General features: G+C 38.0%; 1 protein-coding gene and 1 pseudogene across 1 annotated transcript in view; one reads left to right on the top strand and one right to left on the bottom strand.

The window, feature by feature from the left end:
• Positions 1–25,116, top strand: part of LOC145270272 (uncharacterized) — a 102,474-nt gene that overhangs the window by 58,389 nt on the left and 18,969 nt on the right. The window lies entirely within an intron of this gene.
• Positions 748–913, bottom strand: LOC145271828 (U2 spliceosomal RNA; annotated as a pseudogene).

Raw genomic sequence — 25,116 nt, 5'->3', positions numbered from 1 at the left:
ACGAAGTCTATTTTGAACTCTAATAAGGCAGGATAAGTCCTTTCTAGCAGCTCCTGCCCATATGTGGCAACAGTATTCCATCCTTGGACGTACCTATCTCTTATATAGATAGAGAATTGCATCCCTTAAGTTTGGTATATACTATGAGACCTACCTGTCTTTTGAGCAAAGAGAGTGTGCTTTATATCAACTACGGTAATGTTGTTTATAGGTTTAAATTCCAATGAGATGCTGATTATGTGGGGTGTGCTTTCATGCATTTAGAGAGTTGTATAAAGCAAAACAATCCATTTAAAATTAAAATGGATTTGCAGTCCCCCTTCGCCTTCGACTCAAAACTTTGCTATCGGTCAGCATTTGCTATCGGTCAGTAAGTATAATAAAATAAAGTCGTTTAAGGTCATATGTTGAGCTGAGTTTAACAAGGCCAATAGCCATTAGTCATGTGCTCTCGTGAAATGAATGAATGTGTGAATGTAGGATTGACATGAAATTCTTAAAGATAAACTAAAATGACCGAAAAATGGGCTGAGATGACTTCAGTAAATAAAAATTTCAGGAAAAACTAATGGACGGTTATCCGTCAATCATCCAGACTACGGACCCATTGAAAACATTGGTCCCTCTTTGATAAATCGGGGGACAAAAATTTTACTCCATACCCCTTGCTTAAAAAAAATAAAATGTAAATGTGTTATAGACCGACCGATGGAGTGACTTGCATGCGACTAAAAATGCCTTAGCATGGAAGGGTTTCTCCTTCCATTGCAAAGGAAAAGTTACAAATGTAAGTACAGCATATACTACACTTTAATCTTAGCCATGTGGCCAAGGTAAAGTTACAAACGTAAGTACAGCATCTATTAAGAACAGATACTACACTTTGATCTTAGCCATGTGGCCAAGGAAAAGTTAGAAACATAAGTACAGCATGTAGTAAGAACAGATACTACACTTTGATCTTCATATTTAATTTATTTCGTTTAAAGAAAAAATTACAATTAAAAACATTCCAATATAAAATTAAAACATTTAAAAAAGTACAATCTCCAAAAGACAAAACAAATTTAGGCACAAGGCCGGAAAAGATCTGGGGAGGGGAGTGTTGCAGGGTCTTTGTAACTAAAGTAAAAATGGAGTCTGTGGCGACTTTACTCTTGACTGGCAACATTTACCACAATACCTCATTCACTCTGTGGAATCTAAAGCTAACTAATGAAAACCCCACTGTGGAGAGGGCTTCCTTTTTCGACGGGTGGAGGGCTTTGTAGATGATCCGAAGAGGGTAGTCTTAATGGGTGATTGGAATGCCATCCTTGATCCCAGGATAGATAAGGTCGGGAGGACTAGCGGGTCGGCGTGGTGTAACAGCAGTCTGTCTGACCTGATGGCTTCGTGCGACCTGGTCGACAGATTTCGCCTGGATCACCCGGGGCGGGAGATGTGGACGTGGCATCCTAATACACCTTCCTATCCAAGTACTTACTTGGATCGGATGTTAGTTAGAAGAGGCGATGTAGATTTCCTATCTTGCCCCACGTTCCACTTTTTAGGACACTCGGACCATAAACTAGTTATGGCCCAACTGAACTTGAGCCCTAGGTCTATACTGGCTGGATACTGGAAGTTCAACAGCACCTTGTTGGAGCTGGAGGACTACCAGTTGAAGGTTACAGAGATAATCCAACGGGCATTAGTGGGGGCGGTTACCGGGAGTAAGTGGTGGGTTAGCCTCAAGGCTAAGATTAGACGTTTCTCGGTCAAGTACAGCCAACGCCTCGCACTAGATAAGGCTAAGGCCAAGAAGCGTACAGAGAATAGGCTGACCCAGGCATTGGAGGGTGGGGACCCCCTAGAGATAGCACTAGCTAAACAAGACCTCAGCCGCTTGGCTAGCGAGCGGTACGAGTGCCAGATAGTTAGGGCTAGGCTAATGAAAGTCTCGAACGAGGCTATTAATGTAGACGCTGTTGAGCATAAGGTTGCTCTAAAGCACGGCTCGGACGGGTACATTCGAAATCTAAACGACCTGGAAGGGCATGCCCTCGTGTCGACGCGGGTGATTTGCGAGGGGTTTCGAAAGTATCTATCGGAGCGCTTCACCCAACTACCCAGACTCAGGGTCGAAGAGTTTGGCAGCTATTTGGCCGACTCGCCTCGCCTAATGGCGGCTTGAGCGGCTAGCTGTGATAGTCTTGTCGTGGAACATGAGATCATTACTGCGTTGAAGCAGGTCGGCTGCAACAAGTCCCCGGGGCTTGATGGCCTACCCTACGAATTCTACTTGAGGCTGTCGCCCATGTTGGTCCCTATTCTGAAGGATATGTTCAACCATTGGTTTGTTCAGGGCTCCATCCCAGGTGACCAAGGGAGTGATCACATTGCTGAGGAAAGGTCAACGGCATTGTGAGGAGAAAGATTTAAACGATTTCAGGCCTTTGATTCTGCTAAACACAGAGTTAAAGATTTTGGCCAAGGTTCTTGCGAATCGGATGCAGGCTGTCATCACTGACTTGATCGAAGCAGACCAGAGCTATGTGTGAAGGGGAGATCAATTCAGGACAATCTTCATCTGATACGCACGATCATAGAGGGGACAGAAGACGACGCTGAAGCTGTGCTGATCAGTTTGGATCAGTCCAAGGCTTTCGATAGGGTGAACCATAGGTTCCTGGGATCTGTGCTGGAGGCCGCCGGATTTAATCCGGACTTCCGCAAGTGGATCTCTGTACTGTATGACAGGCCGACGGTAGCAGTGCAGATCAAAGGTAAGCTGTTGGAGTCTTTTGCCGTATTCCGGTCGGTACGACAGGGATGTCCGCTGTCGCCTCTCTTGTATGTCCTGGCGTTGGAACCCCTCCTTCGCAAGTTAAGGGACGAGGCGACTACACCAGTCCTGCGCGGGATAGCTCTCTTTGGAGGCACACGAGCCAGAGTTTCCGCGTTGGCCGATGACGTCACAGTGTTCGTGTCTTGCCCCACGGACATTCAAGTGGTCACCGAGGTGTTCGCTCGATATGAAGAAGTTACGGGGGCCGTCTTCAATCGCAGTAAGTCAGTGGGTCTACAGTTGGGTGCCTTGACTGGAGTAAATTCGCTTCCGGGCATCTTTAGTTGGACCGACGGCCCGGTCCGGATCCTTGGTTTGTGGTTCGGACTGGGTCTCCAGCTGAAGAAAAACTTGTCGGAAGTAGAGGTCAAGGTCAAATCCTCTGTTAAGAGTTGGGTTCGAAGGAAATTGTCCTTGAAGGGTCGGGCGGAGGCGTGTGCTACATATGTCTTTCCGCTCATCCTTTACCGTCTGTCTGTACTACCTCTCCCTGCAAAACGACGATTCAGCTTACAGGAGCACCACGACACACTCTTGTGGAACGTGGGTCTCCTGTATAGCGGCAATATCAACCTTTAGGGGCACCAGATCTCTAAGCACTCGCACGGCCTTGCTTCGACATCTGAGGCCCCTCACATTATAAGTAGCCAAGTTTAAAGTCATGGTCACCTACTTAATTCAGTGTCACACACGGGCCTGAAATCCTCGGGGGTATGGACGTGGCAGGCCTGTCCAAGGCTTCCGGTCAGTAAGTCTGCAGAGGGTACTTCATTCTTGGCCACACCTCCCACGTCCAGGGGAAAAATTAGTTTTAAAGCCCTGTAGAAGGAGGGGTGAATATATACAGGAACTCTGCCCTCGCATTTAAAAACTAAATTGTTTAGCGAAGGATGCTCCGTGTCCACCAGCTGCTGGCTTGGGATTGCATCCTTCGCGGCATCTATCCATGCCCAGAGGGCCTCAGTCCTGGAATCCTTGTTGACTCTAATAAATTTGGTCAACAAGGGAGCGTCCTTGAACTTGGTTGGGTCGGTGACAGTATCGCCACCGACGTAAAGAAAGTTTTTTAGCTGCGTATAACAGACCTTCTGCTGGCCTTTCAGTTCTGCAGAGGGCCCGTCTCACATATCCTTCCTTCTGGAAGGAAGGGGAGTCTCTTTGTCCGTTCCATGCAGATTGGTGGGGTGTGTTTTTCCTTGACTGGAGGGGGAGTGGGTGCAGGGGGAGTAGCGGAGGGGATATCGGGTGTTGGGGTGTATGTTGGCAGGGGAGGTTGTTTTTTGGGGTCGTTACTCAAACTTTCTGGGGATGGATTGCGAGGTAGTGTTCTTGGGGGTTCGGGGAGGGAGGGGGGACATTGCTCTGGCTGTTTTGAGGGGTGGGATTTGGGGGGCTCAGCCTCGGCTGGTTGGATATTGTCTTTGGGGGTGAGGGTGTCTCCTTTGGATCTCCTGCTTTTCCTCCTCTTCGTCGTTCGCTTGCTGACTGCTGCCTCTGATGTTGTCTCCTCTGTGTCTGTGGCTGTCTCTAGACCCTCCAACGCGATCTCTTCCTCAGAGTCTTGGAGCTTCCTCTTGTTTGAGGAAGAGGGTGCTTGAGTGTCAATCGGGGTGATTTTGGGTTGGGTTTTGGTCGTTATTGATTTGGGCAGATTTTTGTTGGGTCTGCCCTTCCTTGTGACCGTTGCTCAACCTGTTTCTGCTGCCGGGTTGGAATTGCCTGCGGCTGCGGCTGGGGCTGTGGCTTGTACCTCTGCTGGGGTTTTAGCGGGTAATTTGGTGGGGACTTTTCCCGGGGGGTTCACTGTTTGCGTTTTAGGACAGTCCTTGGCCATGTGTCCCCTCAACTGGCAGTGCTAGCAGTGAGGTTTTCTCCCCTCCACGATCAGTGTCATGGTCTGGTCTCCAAACTTGAGCATGACTTGAATGTTGTCAAAACTGTCCTTGCCCAGGACCATCCGAACTTTGTAGTCCCCAGTCAAAACGTTGCGTCGACCGCGAGCTTGGTGACTGCTTCCACCTCACCGTACTGACTCGGTATGGCCCCGACTTGTTTTCCGGTCATGTAGCACGGGACATTCAGTACTGAGACAGTGGTGTTCCTCCCACCGAGGTATACTGACTGGAGCCGAATGTTCCTGCTTCTGTGTTCAGTCCTGGCCAGTCTTTTTGCATCCTCCTCTCTGGGGAGCAGAATGTCCCACATGCCGAAACACCTTCTGCATATATAACTTGCCGGAATGTTCAAGTCAATGAGGATTTGTTGACACCCGTTAAACTCCTGGTCTTGAGGTAAGAGGTGATCAGGGAGAGAACTCTCTTCTCCAATTTTTCAATCTGTCCCGGAAGGGGTATGATGGTTGTTCCCTTCGTGACATCCTTGTAAGTGGAGTTGAAGAGTTCCCTATAATCATCGGGTGTCATCTGCTCCAGCTCCGGAGGGCCCCATGCCGTAGTCTCGTCCTGTTTGGTGTTTGACGGACTGGGAGGGGATCGGCTGCCGCTGCCTTTTCCTTCTGCTGGTGGCTCTGTTGTTGCTGCTGCTTGGCCCTTTTGTTTGGGGCTAACTCTGGCCAGTCCTCCTGTGGTGTCGTAGACTGGTTTTGGCCCACCTTCTGGTCCGTTTCCTTCCTTTTGCCCGGAGATTGAGTCATGGGATTTCGCCCATCGGTCTTTATTGTCGTTGCGTTGGTTTTCGGGGCTTTCGGTAGTGTCGGAGTGTTTTGGGGAGCTTTGGGCGGTGGTGCCTTATATTCCACCCTGAGAGCCTTTAGCGATTCCAAAGTGTCCCTGAAAAGCGCTTGGGTTCTATGGGCAACTCCGTCTGCATCATCTTTCCCTTCGGGCGTTGGAGAGCTGCCCTCATGGGGAGTAGGTGCTTGGTGGCTGGAAGAGGTCTGGGAGACTAGGGGTGTCACGGGCTGTGAGTAGAGAGTGTGTACTGTCAGTCCAGTGGGTAGTGCTGTCTAAGCGTGAATGGGTAGTTTAGTAGTAATCCACTTTTTAGAAGCACTGGGAAACGGAATTCGAAATATCAGATTAGAAAGACAACCGCGTGCGTATCTGTATTTTTTTAAATAAACAAAATATTTATTTAAAGTTTCAAATTTTCGGCTTATAAAGCCTTCATCAGGAATTTTCTTTTTAAACAATACAATATATATATATATATATATTTTTCTTACATGCCATGGTGTCGTTCCACAGAGTTTGTTGGTCGAAGTAGAGAGTGTGTACTGTCAGTCCAGTGGGTAGCGCTGTCTAAGCGCGAATCGGTAGTTTAGTAGTAATCCACTTTTTAGAAGCACGGGAGAACGGAATTCAAAATATGAGATTAGAAAGACGACAGCGTGCGTATCTGACAATACACACTCTCTACTTTGACCAACAAACTCTGCCAAACGACACCATGGCACGTGAGGAAAAAAAAATCTATTGTATTGTTTAAAAAGAAAATTCCTGATGAAGGCTTTATAAGCCGAAAATTTGAAACATTAAATAAATATTTTGTTTATTTAAAAAAATACTGATACGCACGCGGTTGTCTTTTTAATCTCATATTTCGAATTCCGGCGCTACCCACTGGACTGACAATACACACTCTCTACTTCGACCAACAAACTCTGCCAAACGACACGTTGCACTTGAACTTCTGCATGTCAGTACAGTTGGGGAAGCAGTGACCTGGAATGGAATTCCAGAGTCTAGCGGTTCTGGGGAAGAAACTACCGGAGTAGAAAGATCTTTTACATCTAGGGATTTCTACAGTGTGGGGGTGGGATTTTGCAGCTTGTCGGGTCTGTCGAGGGTGTTCAAGTGCTTGCAGTTTATCAGAGCATTCACTATTAAAATACTTGTAGAACAGGCAGAGAGATGCAACGTTTCATCGATGGGACAGAGGCTGAAGCTTAGATGCCAGTTTAGGGGCTATCAGATTTGCGACTCTCTTTTGAACCCTGACTGAACTACTGATTGGAGGTCATCCTCTAGTGTTTCTGCCATTACTTTAGATATATGTTCCTGATGAAGGCTTTATAAGCCGAATATTTGAAACTTTAAATAAATATTTTGTTTATTTAAAAAATACAGATACGCATGTGGTTGTCTTTCTAATCTCATATTTTGAATATATATATATATATATATATATATATATATATATATATATATAATCAATTGTAATTTTCATTTTATATATATATATATATATATATATATATATATTCAATTGTAATTTTCATTTTATATATATATATATATTCAATTGTAATTTTCATTTTATATATATATATATATATTCAATTGTAATTTTCATTTTATATATATATATATATATTCAATTGTAATTTTCATTTTATATATATATATATATTCAATTGTAATTTTCATTTTATATATATATATATATTCAATTGTAATATTCATTTTATATATATATATATATATATTCAATTGTAATTTTCATTTTATATATATATATATATGCATATATATTCAATTGTAATTTTCATTTTATATATATATATATATATATATATATATATATATATATATATATATATATATATATATATATATATAAAATGAAAATTACAACTGAATTTACCAAAATGATCCAAGATGGGGGGTTGTTCAATTATTCTTAAATTTTAATTATAGATTTGGATGGGGGCAGTTTTTACTAACCCATTTTATTTTTTTGTTCTCTTTCAAATGAACACAACCTCTTTTAATTAATAATAAGGTTATTATTTAGAAAACCATTCTTAGTATGGACCAAGTGTCTTTGTTAATTAGCATTTTTACCTAACAATTAAATAATAAAAATAAACGTGATCAAAGAACAAATACATTAAAATGTTGTTAAAGTGATTGATTCTTCCAGCAACCAGGATAAGATTTTGTTTATGCTTTGAAGCGTTTTTTTTTTAAATAAATAGATAAATAATAAAAACTAGTGCCGAGTCTTCATTCGAACAAGAAGAAAAATAGCTGACATGCAACAGTTACCTCGGGAATCCCATTAATCTCTCAAAAAATTGAAAATTAACCACAATACTAGTATAATTCCACCCATATAAAATGCAACAGTGACACTCCTTTGTATATTTAATTGTGAAAGTAAAGAATAGTTTTAAAAATGTAAACTATTTTCTCCCCCCAAAAAAGAAAGACGCCAGAAAGCAAAAATCAATCGGATGCCCCCTCCTCATCGTATGACAAATTTAGAAACTGGGAATGATTACGTTTTGTTGGCAATTGTCTGGCAATTAAATCGGTGTTCAGTTTACATTAAATTCATAATGGAAAGTGATACCCTACTCTAAAATCTGAAATATTTATTACGGTTTTATTTCCCTTTTGCAGAAAAAATTTGAGACATTTGAAACGTAATAAAAAAAGATTTTAAATTCTTAGTGGGAGTAAACTACGGTTGCAAATATTTTACAACAATGTTTTTCTACATTAAATTTCTGTTAATTTGTGATGGCCAATAAATGAGTATTCATTTCATGTCAACTTTATAAAAGAAAGTGATGTATTGTTGCCTGTGCATACCGCGCGATATTTTAAATAGTGTGTTTAAGTTAAAACCATCCCCTCCCGATGTTAAGAAAGGATTTTTAAATAATAGCATAATGGTTTCAATACGGAACATAGATTCACACGTATCGTGATTTCTATTTTTAAATGTAAAATACTGGATAAAGCATAAAAACTCAAACGGAATTCTTTAACGACAATTAAAAAAAAATTATTGTGTTGATGGTAAACATTATTATTTTAACAGAAAATCACATAAGTGTTACTAAAATAAACACATTTTTGACAACAACAGATTGAAGAATATATTTTTAGGGGATTTTTCAAATCGGAAATTCATATATTTTATTCACGTTTGTTATAAAGCATGACAGAATCAATATTTTCATAGGATTACAATAAAAAAGTAAACTTATTTTAATGTTTCAGATTAATTTAAAAATGGGGTTTGTATTACTGTACACATAGATTCGAAAAAGGGTAAAACTATACAAACACCGTGACAGCGAATTAACCCTACCCCTAACCCTAACCCCTAACCCTAACCCTAACCCTAACGCTGTCACGGTGTTTGTATAATAATACCCGAAAAAGTTGTGTACAGTAATACAAACCCTAAAAATGTACTAAATCCTAAAGCAAGACAGAATCAATATTTTCATAGGATTACAATAAAAAAGTAAACTTATTTTAATGTTTAAGATTAATTTAAAAATGTATTAAATACTAAATACTCACCTTTTATTCCATGAATTCAATACGAAAAAAAAAAAGGCGGGATGAATTTGCTTTTTGTTTTTTTCGTTGTGTTCAAAACAGAATTTTTTTCCTTGTTATGATTTCTTTAGTAAATTCATACAACTTTTGTTTCGTGTGTCCAATTCATTAGGAAATGAAATATATGAAAATATAAAAGAATAAAAAAATAGAAGATGAAAAACACGATTTAAACGTGAAATTATTTAAAGAGAAAATCAACTGAATTTAAAGGTCATCGTAATAACACGGTGTCATCATTATTTCGTTCCTCGTGTAAAAATATCTGTTAATTAGTTTAATGTTCGAAATGTTTTACTAACAAGTTTAGATTAAAACTTGTCAATACTCCATGCTTTATTAAATTTCTCTTTTCTATTTAATTTCTTTAGTAAACCTATTCTTTGTATTTCATTAAAATATACAAAATACATGAAGCTTGTGTGTCATTTCTTAGGATGCCAACGGATTAAACACAACACAACGACAGATATGTGTGCGTCTTTATTCTACTCTGTAAACATAAGTCGTCCCAAGGGGCTTAACTCCAAACGGTGAACACCCTGAATAGTTCCTCATGCAACATTATCCCTCTTCTCAAAGACAAGAAAAAAAAATTGATAAGAATTAAACTAAAACATATATATATATAAAGAGAAGTGACCTACGTATTCATTGGTCTGACTACCCTTCGCATAACAAGGATTATTCTGCCCTTTTCACTTTTTTTGTGAAATCATAAAATCTCACAGTATCTCTTACTATTCTTCCCGGCCGTGTTGTCCGCACTCTTTTCAGGCTTGGTTTGTCTTGTGCTTATTATTATTGGGCGTTGTGTCGGGTTTAGTCTTTCTTTTATTTCACCTTCATATTGAGGTTAATCTGTGTTATATGTCTCTTCTGTACTGTGACCATTATTCCTGTATACTTCGCTCTGCACTTCATATCAATCAATCATCATCTCTGTCATCCGATTGCCTTTTACCACTTTCTGACCCTTTATTTGTGCTTTCATAGTGCTACATGCTATAGGTGTATCAGAATTTTTGGAAATTTTTGACACCCTTAACACAAAACTGCGAATAAAATATTTTTAAAAAAATATATAATTTTTTTTTTTTAAGTGGGTTGTTTATTTTCTTTATGGAATATACTTCCAAATTAAACTATTAAAGTTTTTTTTTTTTTAAATAATAGAAATATTATTTTTTATTTAAAAAAAAAAACAGTGTTTACAAAGTGCCTGCGAGCCTTCAGGCAGCCATTTTTTATGTAATGAAATCAATTGAATTTTACGAGTCAAATATTTTTCAATTTTTAAACTTTAAAAATCCATCAAAATTTGGTTCAATTTTTACAATATTTTCATATTGTCAATGTGAATTTTTATCACAAATTGAAGATAAAATATTCTCAGACTATTTTTAAACTATGGGAACACATATTTCTTTACGGACAAGATTAGATGACTAACACGAACGTGTGGTTTTTACTTCTTTCTGTCCACCCGTAGTTCAAAACCATAAAAAAATTACTTCCGGTTTTTGATAAGAACGTAAAATGCTTACGTTAATGGCGCCTTTTTCAAATAGGCATTTAAAAGTTCTTTTATTAAAAAAAACAAATGGAATTTAAAATATGAATATGGATAAATTCTTTACAGTGAGGAATGGAACTGCACAATGATTAGTAATTATTATGGGTAAGTGATTTTTTGGAATTTATATCGATTTTTTATAATCGACGCAAGTAAAATTCCGTTGATATTCTTCAAATCTATTTTAAAGAAAACAGATTAAAAAATATATTTCATAATTTGGTATTAAACCTGTTATTTTTTTAAATTTTGGTCTTTGCTCCTTTAATTGAAAAAAATAGGGTTTGAGTCACATTTTTCAAGTAATTATTAGCTTGGAAAGATAGGCGGTCTAATTATTCAATATTTTTCACGCATTCTTAAGGTCCGTTTCTGACACACCTACTACATCTCCATGGTGTAACGGTTAAAGTGGTTTTACTTTGTGGTTAAAGGACTATTCTTGTTTCCTGCTGTCTCGCTAAACAAACTTAAAAATTTGGGGGGGCACTTCTAGCTTGAGTAACTCCTCTCTAGTTGGGAGAACTGTTTTTGTTCTTCTTGACATCAGCTACTGGGCTGATAGTTAGAGACCTTTAGCTAGTGTATTTCTGTGATCCAACATTGCTAGGTATGGAACCGCCTTATCTTCCATCGCTTTCCGGAAAAGGTTCTTTGCCATCTTTACCGCAGATTCCACTTTGCCATTCGCCTTGCTTTTGTATGGACTGACAAGTGTATGTATGAAACGCCACTTTTTTGCAAACATAGAACATCTCTGGTTACTAAACTGCATCCCATTATCAGTTACCACTGATCTGGCATTCCATGTCGTGAAAAATGGTGCTGAAGTTTGATTATTACTGTCTTTGCTTCTGTATTTTGAAGATGATTAATTTTGCAGAAATTGCTCATATAATCAAAAGTACATAGATAGTCTCTATCTGCAAACTTAAAAAGGTCCACTTCCCTTTCGCTCAGAGTCTGTCAGGAACTTCATGTACCATTAGTGGTTCGACTGGATTAACTAATTAGTATTTTCTGCATGTGGGGCATTTCGAAAGAGTCTATGATTTCACTGTTCATGTTTGGCCAATATAAGCGTTATCCTTCCCCTCTGCAACATCCTTTTATTCCTACGTGTGTGGAATGCAGCTTTTCTTTTAGCACAGTCCGCTGGGGCATCGGAAACACTACCCGGTTTCCTATGAAAATTAACCCATCTTGTACCGTCATTTCATGGTGCATGATAAAGAATGGTCTCACCTCTTAGTCAAGATGCATTTTGTCTTCTGGCCATCCTTCGACAATTACTTACTGCAACTGCTGGATGCTTTTGTCTTCCTTTGTGGCTGAGCGCAGTTCAAGCAGCCTTCTCTCTGTTACAGGAATACATTCAGCATCCTTGACATCATCTTCATTGTCCATATATTCGCTGTTCACTCCCTGGATGTATGCTCTTGATAGTGTTTCTGCAAGGAACATCTTATCCAGATGATACTGAACGGTAGCATCATAAGCCTGTGGTCGCATCAGCATGTTTTGCAGTCGTTTTGGGCATTTTCCCAATTCTTCTTTCATGATCGCTTCAATGGCCTATGATCGCTCAGTACTGTTATCCGTCGACCAAAAGTATACTGAAGAAATTTTTCACTAGCATAGATAACTACTAGCAGCTCTTTTTCAATTTGTACATATTGGGTTTCTGTGTCGGTCAGCGCACGACTGATATAGGCTAGGGGTTGACGTTCTTGCAGAAGTGCAACCCCCATACCCTTCTCACTTGCATCACATTGAATGATCAAAGATTTGTTAGGGTCATACTATCTCAGGACTGGTGTCTGACTCATTAACTTTATCATTTTACCAAAAGCCTCTTCATGAATTTGGAATGACGTCCATGGCACATATTCCTTCACAATATTTCGAATTGGGTCCATCACCTCAGGTATGTTTTTTTACATAGGCGTCACCAATTATCAAGGCCGATAGGCCACTCAAGGATAAGGGTTAAAGAGTGTAGAGTAGTCAAAAGGACAATATAGTAATCGATAGTAATGGAAGTTCGGTAAATTTGTTAACTTAAGTGGAACGGCTCATCAGAAACTTGTTCACGTTGGAATTGAAGAAAACCATATTATAGACAGCTGGAAAGCAGGAAAACGGAAGACAATTCCACAGGCGTGCAGTTCTAAAAAAAAAAACTTTGACCATAGAATCTATGTTTAGGTTTAGGTACAGATAAAGAGTGGGGAAAATTATTGATAATGTTTTCAGCTAGTCTAGTGTTTCTTGTGAAAGTTTGGCGAAGGGGGACCATAGATTGAAGCTCAGTTGAACACTTTCCATGAAAATAACGATAAAGCAGAGACAAACTCGCAACATCTCTTCTGTGAGACAGAGGTTGCAGCGAAGAGAAAAGGACATCTCCCACCAGGTCACGAAGTCTATTTTGAACCCTATCAAGGCATGGTAAGTCCTTTCTAGCAGCTCCTGCCCATATGTGGCAACAGTATTCCATCCTTGGACGTATCTTGCTCTTATATAGATAGAGAATAGCATCAGCAGTTAGATATCTACTAGCTCGTTAGAAGGATCCCACCATTTTTCCAGCGGCCTTGGCAAGAGATTTGATGTACGTGTTCCATTTAAGATCAGGAGTAAAGGTCAAGCCCAGAAGCCTGTCAAAACTTGAGGCCTCTCCAAGACGAGAGCCATTCATTTTAATTGATGCCAGATGGGGATCAGAACGTTGATGATGTAAAGATAGAAGCTTGGTTTTAGATGCATTAAAAGTAACCAACCACTCCTTTCCCCACTGTACAACGTGCTCAAGATCAGAGGAGAGAGAATCAGAGAGAACTTGGTCGTTTACTGTCTTAGATGTGCTACCATAGATGGTAGTGTCGTCAGCAAGAATGCCTACGAATGATGGTATGTGTGGCAAACATCTTGCCAGGTAATTCACAAATCCAACCAATCGTCGCAGTCCTTAAACATCTGTAGGGCATGGCATCTCATTTATGACATTTACCTTCCCAGGATCAGAAAGTAAAACCTTACTGGTAATCATGTGACATAGGAAAGATATATATGTTCGCCGTAGCTTCAATTTGCCAGCATTTAATCGCATCCCACGATCACGATATCTCTGCCACAGTTTCGTGAGTTTTATCCCATGGTCAACGTTTGATTCTTCCATTGTTTTACCCTTCCCAATCACCAGAAGATCATCTGCTTTGATAATCACCCCTTCTAAATCAGATACATTGTTAAAGAGGGCCTTTTTAAATATCTCCGGAGCTGGAACAATCCCAAATGATAATACTTTCAACCAAGACCGATCAAATGGTGTAGTAAATGTTGTCAAGCGACTGCTTGTTCATGCAATTTTACCTGCCAAAATCCATCTCGTAAATCCGGGGTGAAAAATAATGAAAAATGTTTGCATGTATTTCTAACGTTACCGTATTTAAATTTTCTAAATTAAAATTTCCACTGTGTAATCATAGCTAAACTAACAAGTCTTGGTGACAACAGTCCAATGAAAAGATTCTAATGTGATTGTATGTAAAATATATTAAAACTTTTCAAATAGAATTAAACAGGTTTTTTTTTTCACTGTGAAATCAGATCTCAGTTAATAAGATCCTAGTAACAATGATCAACTTCTTATGAATAATTCTGCAATTATTTCATAGAAAATAAAAATGTTAATCTGATGCAAAAAAAAAGGTATGTTTTAATCGTTTGGAAAGTTGAAATCTTACGAGATAATAAAATCAACAATTTTATACTTAAAATATACTTAAAATAGAAAATACAACTGCAAGAAACGATTATTGGTTTTATGAACACTTGGTTAACTAACATAAAAATGATTATTAATAAATAATTTAGATGAATATAATACAGCATAATCACGTTGACACACCGGTTCATGATATGAATATCGTGTAGGACGACACATAACGATAATATAAAACGGGGATGAATAACAATAGAGGAAAATACACTGTGATGACGACGACGATGACAATTCTAATCATTCTTAGGGGATTCATGCGAATGTGAAATGGAAAGTTCTTGTTACTCACTTCTTTATTGATGGTGGGGACAGACAGTTGAAGAAAGGGTGAGACCGTTAAAACTTTGGAAGAGTGTTACATATGTTCATTTACCAAGATGATAGACTAAATCACATTACATTTCTGGTGGATGACAAACAAAGACAAAATTTACTTATAAAATGATATTTACTCTTACGGTTGGAAGAGATGTTTAAACTTTGTCTTAAGGAGAATTGCTTCCCATCACCCTGGAAAATCTCACCAGTATGTCATGTATTTAAGAATTCAGGTGATCGTTCATTCTTCTCTCAGTATAGGCAAATAAGTCTCCTGTGCGTCATTAGTAAGTTGCTGGAATCTGCGTTAAATAGAGAAGTAATCAACCATCGCAACAAAAATAACCTTCTTAGTGACATGCAATATGGTTTCCGTTCTGCTAGATCTACAGCAGATGTGCTTACAGAATTAGTGAATATCTCGACGGAGGCAACCAATTCCTCTTGACATATCAAAGGCCTTTGATAGGGTATGACAAAAAGGTTTACTGCACAAGATCTCCAGTTATGGTATAGCTGGAAATGTCTTCTCAATTATTAAATCATTTCTCTCTGATAGGTTCATAAGAGTAGTAGTTAATGGGCAAAAATCAGAAGCTCACAGTATAAATGCTAGAGTCCCTCAGGAGTCTATTCTGGGACCAACTCGTTTCCTGATCTACATTAATGATCTTCCAAATCACAGCTTTACATGATTCGTAGAGCTTTATGCTGATAACACTACCATATATGGTAGCACATCTAAGACCATAAACGACCAAATTCTCTCCAATTCTCTCTTCTCTGATCTTGAGCACGTGGTATAATAGGGAAAAGAGTTGCTGTTTACATTTAATACATCTAAAACCAAGCTTCTATCTTTACATCATCAACGTTATGATCCCCATCTGGCATCAATTGAAATGAATGGCTATCGTCTTGGGGAGGACTTATGTTTTGAAGCTTCTGGGCTTGACCTTTACTCCTGATCTTAAATGCAACACCTACATCAAATCTGTTGCCAATGCCGCGGAAAATGGTGGGATCCTTCTAATGATCTAGTAGATATCTAACTGCTGATGCAATTCTCTATCTATATAAGAGCCACATACGTTCAAGGATGGAATACTGTTGCCACATCTGGGCAGGAGCTGCTAGAAAGGACGTATCCTGCCTTGATAGAGTTCAAAATAGACTTCGTAGCCTCGTAGGAGATGTCTTTTTCTCTTCCCTGCAACCTCTATCTCACAGAAGAGATGGTGCAAGTTTGTCTCTGCTATATCGTTATTTTCACGTCAAGTGCTCAATCTATGCCCCCCAAGAAACACTCGTCCAGCATAAAACACAATCAATAATTCCCCCACCCTTTATCTGTGCCTAAACCTAAACGTAGATTCCACGAAAAAAACTTCTTTCTTAGAACTGCACGCCTGTTGAACTGTCTTCCATTTTCCTGCTTTCCAGCTGACTACAATATGGTTTTCTTCAAGTCCAACGTAAACAAGTTCTTGATGATCCGTTTCACTTAAGTTAACAAATTTACTGAATTACTATTAATAACGATTAATATATTGTCCAACTGACTACTGTAAACTCTTAACCCTTATCCTCGTGTGATCTCTGGCCTTGATAAGTGGTTACGGCTATGTAAAAAAATTCTCTTTTCACCCCTTCTTTCGCTTCCAAAATTGGCTTAGCAAACTCTCCTCCTCTGACTGTTCCCAACTTAACTTTTACTGAAATATCTTTTGACCCCCTCTTAACTCGATATAGTTCTAACTTTCTTTGTGACGTCAGGAACGTGCTCAATCATATCAATGTTTTCTCACATGAATTTACATACGCATATGCCCAACACATTTTTGGCAAAACAAAGACATTGCTTAATTTACATCGTCTGATATTTGACCTGACACACTGGACAGTAGGCGCTTTACATTCCTAAAATCGTATCTAAATAGTAATATATATTATTTTCAACTTTTGAATACTGGATTCGATTCTAGCCTTTTCCTTTAATAAATATTATTTTCAAACCTTATTTACTTTGTTTCTCTCATTACCGGGATATGTCCCATTCCATATATAACATGAGGTGACTAAACAATTTTTTCATGATTTCAGGTTCAAATAAACAGATACAGCAGGGAATGGGTTGCCACTGGACTGAGAATCAACAAGGAATAATATGTTCAGGTTTTAAAGTAATTCAGGAAGACATTCCGTCGATGATGTCAGCACTCTTCAAATCGTGTCATTGGCATTTTCACCAGTCAACAATGCAGCACCCAACAGCTCCATTCTTGTTACATACAATTTAATCGAGATGTGCATCAATACAGTTTCTCATCCTCCCGATTGTCTAGATCTTTCTCCCTGTGACTTTAAGTTATTCCTTAAGCTCAAGGAAAACCTTACAGGCTGGCGTTATGATATGATTGAGGAGATGAAAGATGCTGTGACGAGGGTCAATGACACGCTCACATAAAATAGATTTCATGGGGCCTTCCTAAAGTTGTATGAACAGTATAACAATTGGATTGCAGCCAGAGGAGATTACATTGAAAGGAACAAGTTTCGTGTGTTTACTATCAATAAAAGGTGAACTCTAATAAGTTTCTAATGTCAATATTAAATGAAGTTACTTCATTTGGTTTATTATATTTAGTTAATGCCTCCTTTTACGGAGTAAATCAAAAGTTAATTAATAATAATGCAAAAAAATGAAGAAAAAAAAAATTAAAAATACTTTTCTTAACAGTTTTTTTTAATCAAGTCATTTCATATTATTAGGACACGTTTTCATTATTTTAGTTTAGTTTGAAGTTGGTGAAGTCTTATCTTTATTTCGTTTGTCTCAAGCTGATCAAACAAAAACTAAAAATATAAAAATACCACAGATTTCATGAGAGTTCCTATCCAATACGGTATCATGAGGGTAACTAATATTTATTAATAGACACACAAAATATAGTTTAGTTTATCTTCTAAAAGTTTTGCTAGAGCCTGGTTTAGCAAAGACTCTGTCTAAGGTTAAATATTATTTTTCTTACTTGAGACAACTATCTCTACCAGAACAATATTATTTAATTTAATAATCGTAGAAAATATTTTATATGAAAGTGTTTTTTTATTATTATTGTTAAGTTACTGATGTCATAATTAAATAAAGTTACTTCGTCTGGTTGTCTATTTATTTGATTCTTTTACTGAGTAAATCAAGAAAAATAATTAATAAAAATGAAAGAATTAAATAAAAATATATTTTTTTGTGAAAAAAACATGTTCTTATTAAGTCATTTCATATTGTGATACAATATGTTTTCATTCTGTTTGTTTAGTTTGTTCGAATATATTAAATGTCTCTTTGTCTGGATTAACAGTCAAACATAGAATAAACAATGAAACGAAAAAAATTATATTATCCGTGAACATTATCTCTTAATGTCTGACGATCAAGCTGAACTTACTCCAATAGAACAGTTGATTGTGGCTGTATAACACGATCAGCCGGTCAGTGGCATGTGAGTGGCTTCACCTGTTACACTAATAGTCTGATGATGTGACTGGCTTCACCTGTTACACTAATAGTCTGATGATGTGACGATGGGTCAGTCATTAGGGTGTGAGTATCAATAGGAAAAACATACTTGAGATGTTGGATGTAAGTGGCTGTGTGGCTCCGTCTTCTCCCAGGAAATGTCTTGACCTTTGGTGGCATTCAGGTTGGAATATTCCTTTTCCTCAAGCCGCCTCATTCTTCAATAAAGCCATTTATGACAGACAAAGAAAACGACACGCGACACAATTGTAATATATATTGTATTAACTATTTATTTTACAAAAATATATTACAATACAATATACAAATTATAATTAATTTTTACAATTAAACTAACCTACACTAACTAGTGCTGAGGGAAGGGGTGCTCGCTCCCTAATTTACGGAGAGACAGAAATATGGGTGCTCAGCTCATGACGGTCTGGACAGAAAGACGTCGATGTAGAAAGTGAATTCTGGGAATGCATTTCTTTGTATCTCTACGCTTATGACCAAATCACCACTCGGCCATGCTGTAGAGTGTATTAGAAACCGGTGTTTTTCCCTAGTGTGAGTTGTTTATGTCTCACAAAATTTGATTTTCTACAAAAAGAATATTCACATACTTCACAAGAATGAGGCATCTCCCTTGAGTGATGTATTATATCAGTCACTAACGTTGATTCTGAGAACACACACTTCACAAAAATATGGTTAACGATAATGTATGAGAACAAGAATATTCACACACTTCCGGTTTCTTTCTTTCTAATTGTATTTTACTTGCTATTGATACCAACACTTGTTCATAGGTGTGTTAATCATCAACTTGCTGTTGATACCAACACTTGTTCATAGGTGTTCATAGTCCAGAGAGGATTTATATGTCTCACTCGTTTTGTTTGTAGAGTTTATTTATCGTTATGTAAAATTTAATGCATCGTTGTAGACAAGGGTGGAGCACATTATCTTTTATTTTACAATGTTGACATCACGGACTGTTGTTGTTCACTTTGTGTTCTGAGTTCTCATATGACTCACTAATTTTGATTTTTTTATTAACTAAAATATCAACACACTTTAGAAGAATGTGGCTTTCCTCAGTGTGAGTTCTTATATGGTTAACTAACAGAATTAACTAGAATATCTACATACCTCATAAGAATTTGGCTTTTCTTTAGTGCGAGTTCTCATATGTGTCGCTAGCAATGATTTTTGAGAACTAAAATATCCACACACTTCAAAAGTATGTTTTTTAATAATGCTAGTTCTTTTATGGACTAATAATGATGATTTATGAAACAGGAATATCCTCACATTTTACAAAAATGTGGCTTTTCTCAATTTATCAGAACAAGAATATCTTTACAAAAATATGGATTTATTACACGATCAGCCGGTCACTGGCATATGATTGGCTTCAACTGCGACACTAATAGTCTGATGATGTGACGATGGCTCAGTCATTAGGCTGTGAGTATCAATAGGAAAAACATACCTGAGATTTTTTTACATAGGTATCACCACATTATCAAGGCCAAGAGGCCACTCAAGAATAAGGGTTAAAGAGTGTACAGTAGAAATTGGACAATATAGTAATCATTAGTAATGAAAATTTGGTAAATTTGATAACTTATATGGAACGGCTCATCAAGAATTTATTTACGTTAGACTTGAACACAGCCATATTGTAGTCAGCCGGAAAGCAGGAAAACGGAAGACAATTCCACAGGCGTGCAGTTCTAATAAAAAAGCTTTGTTCATGGAATCTACGTTTAGGTTTAGGCACAGATAAAGAGTGGGGGAGAATTATTGATAGTGTTTACAGCTAGACGAGTGTTTCTTGTGAAAGTTTTGCGCGGGGGGACCATAGATTGAAGCTCAGTCGAACACTTTTCATGAAAATAACGATACATCAGAGACAAACTCGCAACATCTCTTCTGTGAGATAGAGGTTGCAAGGAAGAAAAAAGGACATCTCCTACGAGGCTACGAAGTCTATTTTGAACTCTATCAAGGCAGGACAAGTCCTTTCTAGCAGCTCCTGCCCAGATGTGGCAACAGTATTCCATCCTTGGACGTACCTGGCTCTTATATAGATAGAGAATAGCATCAGCAGTGAGATATTTACCGGATCGATAGAAAGATCCCACCATTATTCCAGCGGCCTAGGCAACAGATTTGATGTACGTGTTCCATTTAAGATCAGGAGTAATGGTCAAGCCCAGAAGCTTGCCAAAACTTGAGGCCTCCTGAAGACGAGAGCCATTCATTTCAATTGATGCCAGATGTGGATCAGAATGTTGATGATGTAAAGAGAGTAGCTTGGTTTTAGATGCATTAAAAGTAACCAGCCACCCCTTTCCCCATTGTACTACGTGCTCAAGATCAGAAGAGAGAGAATTGGAGAGAACTTGGTCGTTTACTCTCTTAGATGTGCTACCATAAATGGTAATGTCGTCAGCATAAATGTCTACAAATGATGTAAGGATGTGATTTGGAAGATCATTAATGTAGATCAGGAAAAGAGTTGGGCCCAGGATGGACCCCTGAGGGACACCGGCATTAATACTGTGAGCTTCTGATTTTTGCCCCTCAACTAATACTCTTATGAACTTATCAGAACGAAATGATTTAATAATTGAGAAGACTTTTCCAGCTATAGCATAGCTAGCGATCTTATGAAGTAAACCTTTATGCGATACCCTATCAAAGGCTTTAGATATGTCAAGAGATGTTGGATGTAAGAGGCTGTGTGGCTACATCTTCTCCCAGGAAATATCTTGATCTTTTGTGGCATTCGGGTTGGAATATTCCTTTTCCTCTGGCCGCCTCATTCTTCAACGAAGCCATTTATGACAAACAAAAGAACGACATGCGATACAATATATTACAATACAATACAATATACAAATTATAATTAAGCTTTACAATTAAACATAGGCAATTGGTTCTTCAAAACTAACTAACCTACCCTAACTAGTTTACATAGAGATAGAAATATGGGTGTTCAGCTCATGACGGTCCGGACAGAAAAAAGTCGATCTAGAAAGGGAATTCTGGGAATGCAGTTCTTTGTATCTCTAGGCTTATGGCCAAATCACCACTCGGTCTTGCTGTAGAGTGTGTTAGCAACCGTTGCACTGAGACATAATGCCACAGCTTTTCTCCAGCATGAATTCTCATATATATCATTATCGATGACTTTTAAGAACAAGCATATCCACACACTTCGCAAAAATATGGCTTTTTTGATTTTTAAAACAAGAATATCCACACACTTCATAAGAATGTTGCTTTTCCCTAGTGTGAGTTTTTTATGCCTCACAAAGTTTGATTTTCTACAAAAAGAATATTCACATATTTCACAAGAATGAGGCATCTCCCTTGAGTGATGTAGTATATCAGTCACTAACGTTGATTCTGGGAACACACACTTCACAAAAATATGGTTAACGATAATGTATGAGAAGAAGAATATTCACACACTTCACAGAGTTTCTTTCTTTTTTATGTATTTTACTTTAGTGAGTTTAAAGAGATCAAAAAGGGCTACTATGATTCGGTTTTGATTTAATCCTGGATCCGAATAGATACTGTTCACTTTATGGCTGCTATTTGTATTTCGTTAGAGCTTGGTCTTCCAGAAATTGCTCCAAAGTATTTCTGAAAATTCATTTTTATTAAGCCAGTGGCTCCAATCTCAACCGGTAAAATGTTTATTTGTTTCAGCGACCATGTGGTTTTTAGATCATTTTTTAGGTCCTGATATTTTGTTATCTTTTCCCGTTCAGCTCTATTAGGGCAAAAATCATTTGCGACAGTGACATCGATAATGATCCTTGTTTTTGTGTCTATCTCGATTTCGGTGTATTTCTTTTTTTTTTCTTGCAATCTGTGTTGCTGGTTCATCATATACCTCGCCAGTATTTCCAGTATGACATCACCAAAGTTTTCAGCAAACTTTGTGATTCAGGTTTGTTGGGGTAGGCGTTCATTGTGGTCCCTCACTATTTCTATTGTCATATCTGTTGAGCTTTTAATATACTGCCCCATGCTTACTATGGTGGCTCGATATGCACGGTTTGTTTCAGTGAGACCAAGGCCACTCTTTTTCGTGATAAGTATATCCTGTCTATACATTGATTTCGATATATTATTTTATGTAAGGTTAGGAGTTTCCTGGTCTTTGTATCTAACCTATTGATATTGCATTGAAGCCAGTCAATAATACCAAACTCATATGTGATGACAGCGATTGCAAGTTGATTTATGGCAGTTATTTTGTTTTTGGCACTTAATTCAGCTTTGAGTATCTTTTTAAGGCGTGATGTGTATTCTTGTTCAACCTTATGTCTCATTTTTTCATGCTCCACAGTTATATTCTCCTCTATACCGAGGTACTTATATGTGGCATCCTCTCCTAGATCTTCAGTAAAGCCATCAGTGAACCGAATATTTTCGGATGTCGTCTTTTTTCCTTTTTTTATTGTGCATTTGGCACATTTGATAAATCCAAACTCCATGCAGACATCCTCTGTGAAAGTCTTTACATTTTCTATCAGAGAGACAAGCTGTTTTTTCTGTCTCTGCATAGAGTTTGAGATCGTCCATAAAAAGTAGATGATTTACTTTTACGTTTTTTCTTTTTTCCTTCCTTTACTAAGATTGTACCCAGCATCAAAGTTTTTTAGGAGTTTGCTGAGTGGGTCAATATTAAGGCAGAAGAGCAATGGTGACAGACTATCACCTTGAAATATACCTCGCTGGACACTGAGATTTGAAGTGTGTATTGTCCCTTCCATGTGGTGTAGTGCAATTGATGTTTGCCACATAGTCATTTGTTTTTTAAGGAATGTCTTTATGTTCTCATGGACATTATATATCTGTTTTCTTTTTTTTACAAGGTTGTCAGCACTTATCAAGGCCCGGAAGCCATTCATAGATAAGGGTTATTGTAAGTACAATACGTTATTGTGGATATTATAGATATTATATCGAAGACATTGACAGGTTCCTTTGACGCTTTTTGCAGTCCTCGAGGATGGTTTTGTTGAGAAGTTGGCCCTTTGTACCAAGTTTATTCCTGGTACATCCCTTTTGTTCGTTTTCAAGGTATTTGCCATCGGTCAGGTGTTGATAGATTGCATCTGCAATCATTCCTGTAAGCCACTTGTATGTGGTTGGAATGCAGCAGATAGGCCTGTATTTATTGGGTAAGTGGGTATCTTGGCTCTTGGTTATCAGAGTCGTTTGGACAAGAGTTAACCACTCTGGTGAATCTTCCTCGCCGCTGACAATGCGAGTAAATGCCTGCGCATAATGTTCATGAAGTGCTGGGAGTTTTTTTAAGCCAGAAATTTGGAATCTTGTCAATTCCTGTGCTTTTAAAGTTGCATATCTTGTTTGCCCTTGACAGAGTATTTACTCTATGTATCCACTCCCCCTCTTGGTGTTGATTGCATACAGTTGCCTCCAGTGTGATACTAAATCTGATTTTTCAGATAAAGAATATCAACACTCTTCGGAACTATATGAGTTTTCCCTTTTTTGTTTTATTTTACTTCAGTCAAAGTTCTCAGAAATGGGCTAACATTTGAACTCTATATGAGTTACATAAATATTCGAATGTTTCATTTAAGTTCTTTATTTCTAAACACTGATTAAGTTTTCCCCAGTGTGAGTTCTCATATGTCTGACTAAGTATGATTTTTTACAAAAATAAGATCTACACACTTTGCAAGTATGTGGCTTTACCCCAGTGTGAGTTAGCTTATGGCTGACTAAATTTGATTTTTGAGTAAAAGAAGATCCACACACTTCACAAATATGTGGCTTTTCACCAGTGTGGGTTCTCATATGTGTGACTAAGACATATTTTGTAGTAAAAGAAGATCCACACGCTTCACAAATATGTGGCTTTTCCTTAGTGTGAGTTCTCATATGTCTGACTAACACTGATTTTCGAGAAAAAGAATATCCACACACTTCGCAAGTATGTGGCTTTCCCCCAGTGTGAGTTACCTTATGGCTGACTAAGCTTGATTTTTGAGAAAAAGAAGATCCACACACTTCGCAATTATGTGGCTTTTCACCAGTATGAGTTCTCATATGTGTGACTAAGTTAGATCTTTTTGTAAAAGAAGATCCACACACTTCACAAGCATGTGGCTTTTCCCCAGTGTGAGTTCTCATATGTGATACTAAATCTGATTTTTCAGAACAAGAATATCCACACACTTCGCAATAATGTGGCTTTTCCCCAGTATGAGTTCTAACATGTCTAACTAACACTGATTTTTGAGAAAAAGAAGATCCACACACTTCACAAATATGTGGCTTTTCCCCAGTGTGAGTTCTCATATGTGTTACTAAGACATATTTCTGAGAAGTAGAATATCCACACACTTCACAAGTATGTGGCTTTTCCCCAGTGTGAGTTCTCATATGTTTGACTAAGACAGATTTTTCAGAGCAAGAATATCCACACACTTCGCAAGTATGTGGCTTTTCCCCAGTGTGAGTCCTAACATGTCTAACTAACTTGGATTTTTGAGAAAAAGAAGATCCACACACTTTGCAATTATGTGGCTTTTCACCAGTATGTGTTCTCATATGTGTCACTAAGACATATTTTCTAGTAAAAGAAGACCCACACACTTCACAAGTATGTGGCTTTTCCCCAGTGTGAGTTCTCATATGTATAACTAAGCTGCATTTTCGAGAAAAAGAAGATCCACACACTTCACAACTATGTGGCTTTTC

This window comes from Euprymna scolopes, chromosome 46, assembly GCF_053919585.1.
Source record: "Euprymna scolopes isolate OS-2025 chromosome 46, ASM5391958v1, whole genome shotgun sequence".
In the NCBI taxonomy this organism is placed as follows: domain Eukaryota; kingdom Metazoa; phylum Mollusca; class Cephalopoda; order Sepiida; family Sepiolidae; genus Euprymna; species Euprymna scolopes.
The sequence above is the reverse complement of the archived record's forward strand: the minus strand, read 5'-3'. Positions and strand labels throughout refer to the sequence as shown.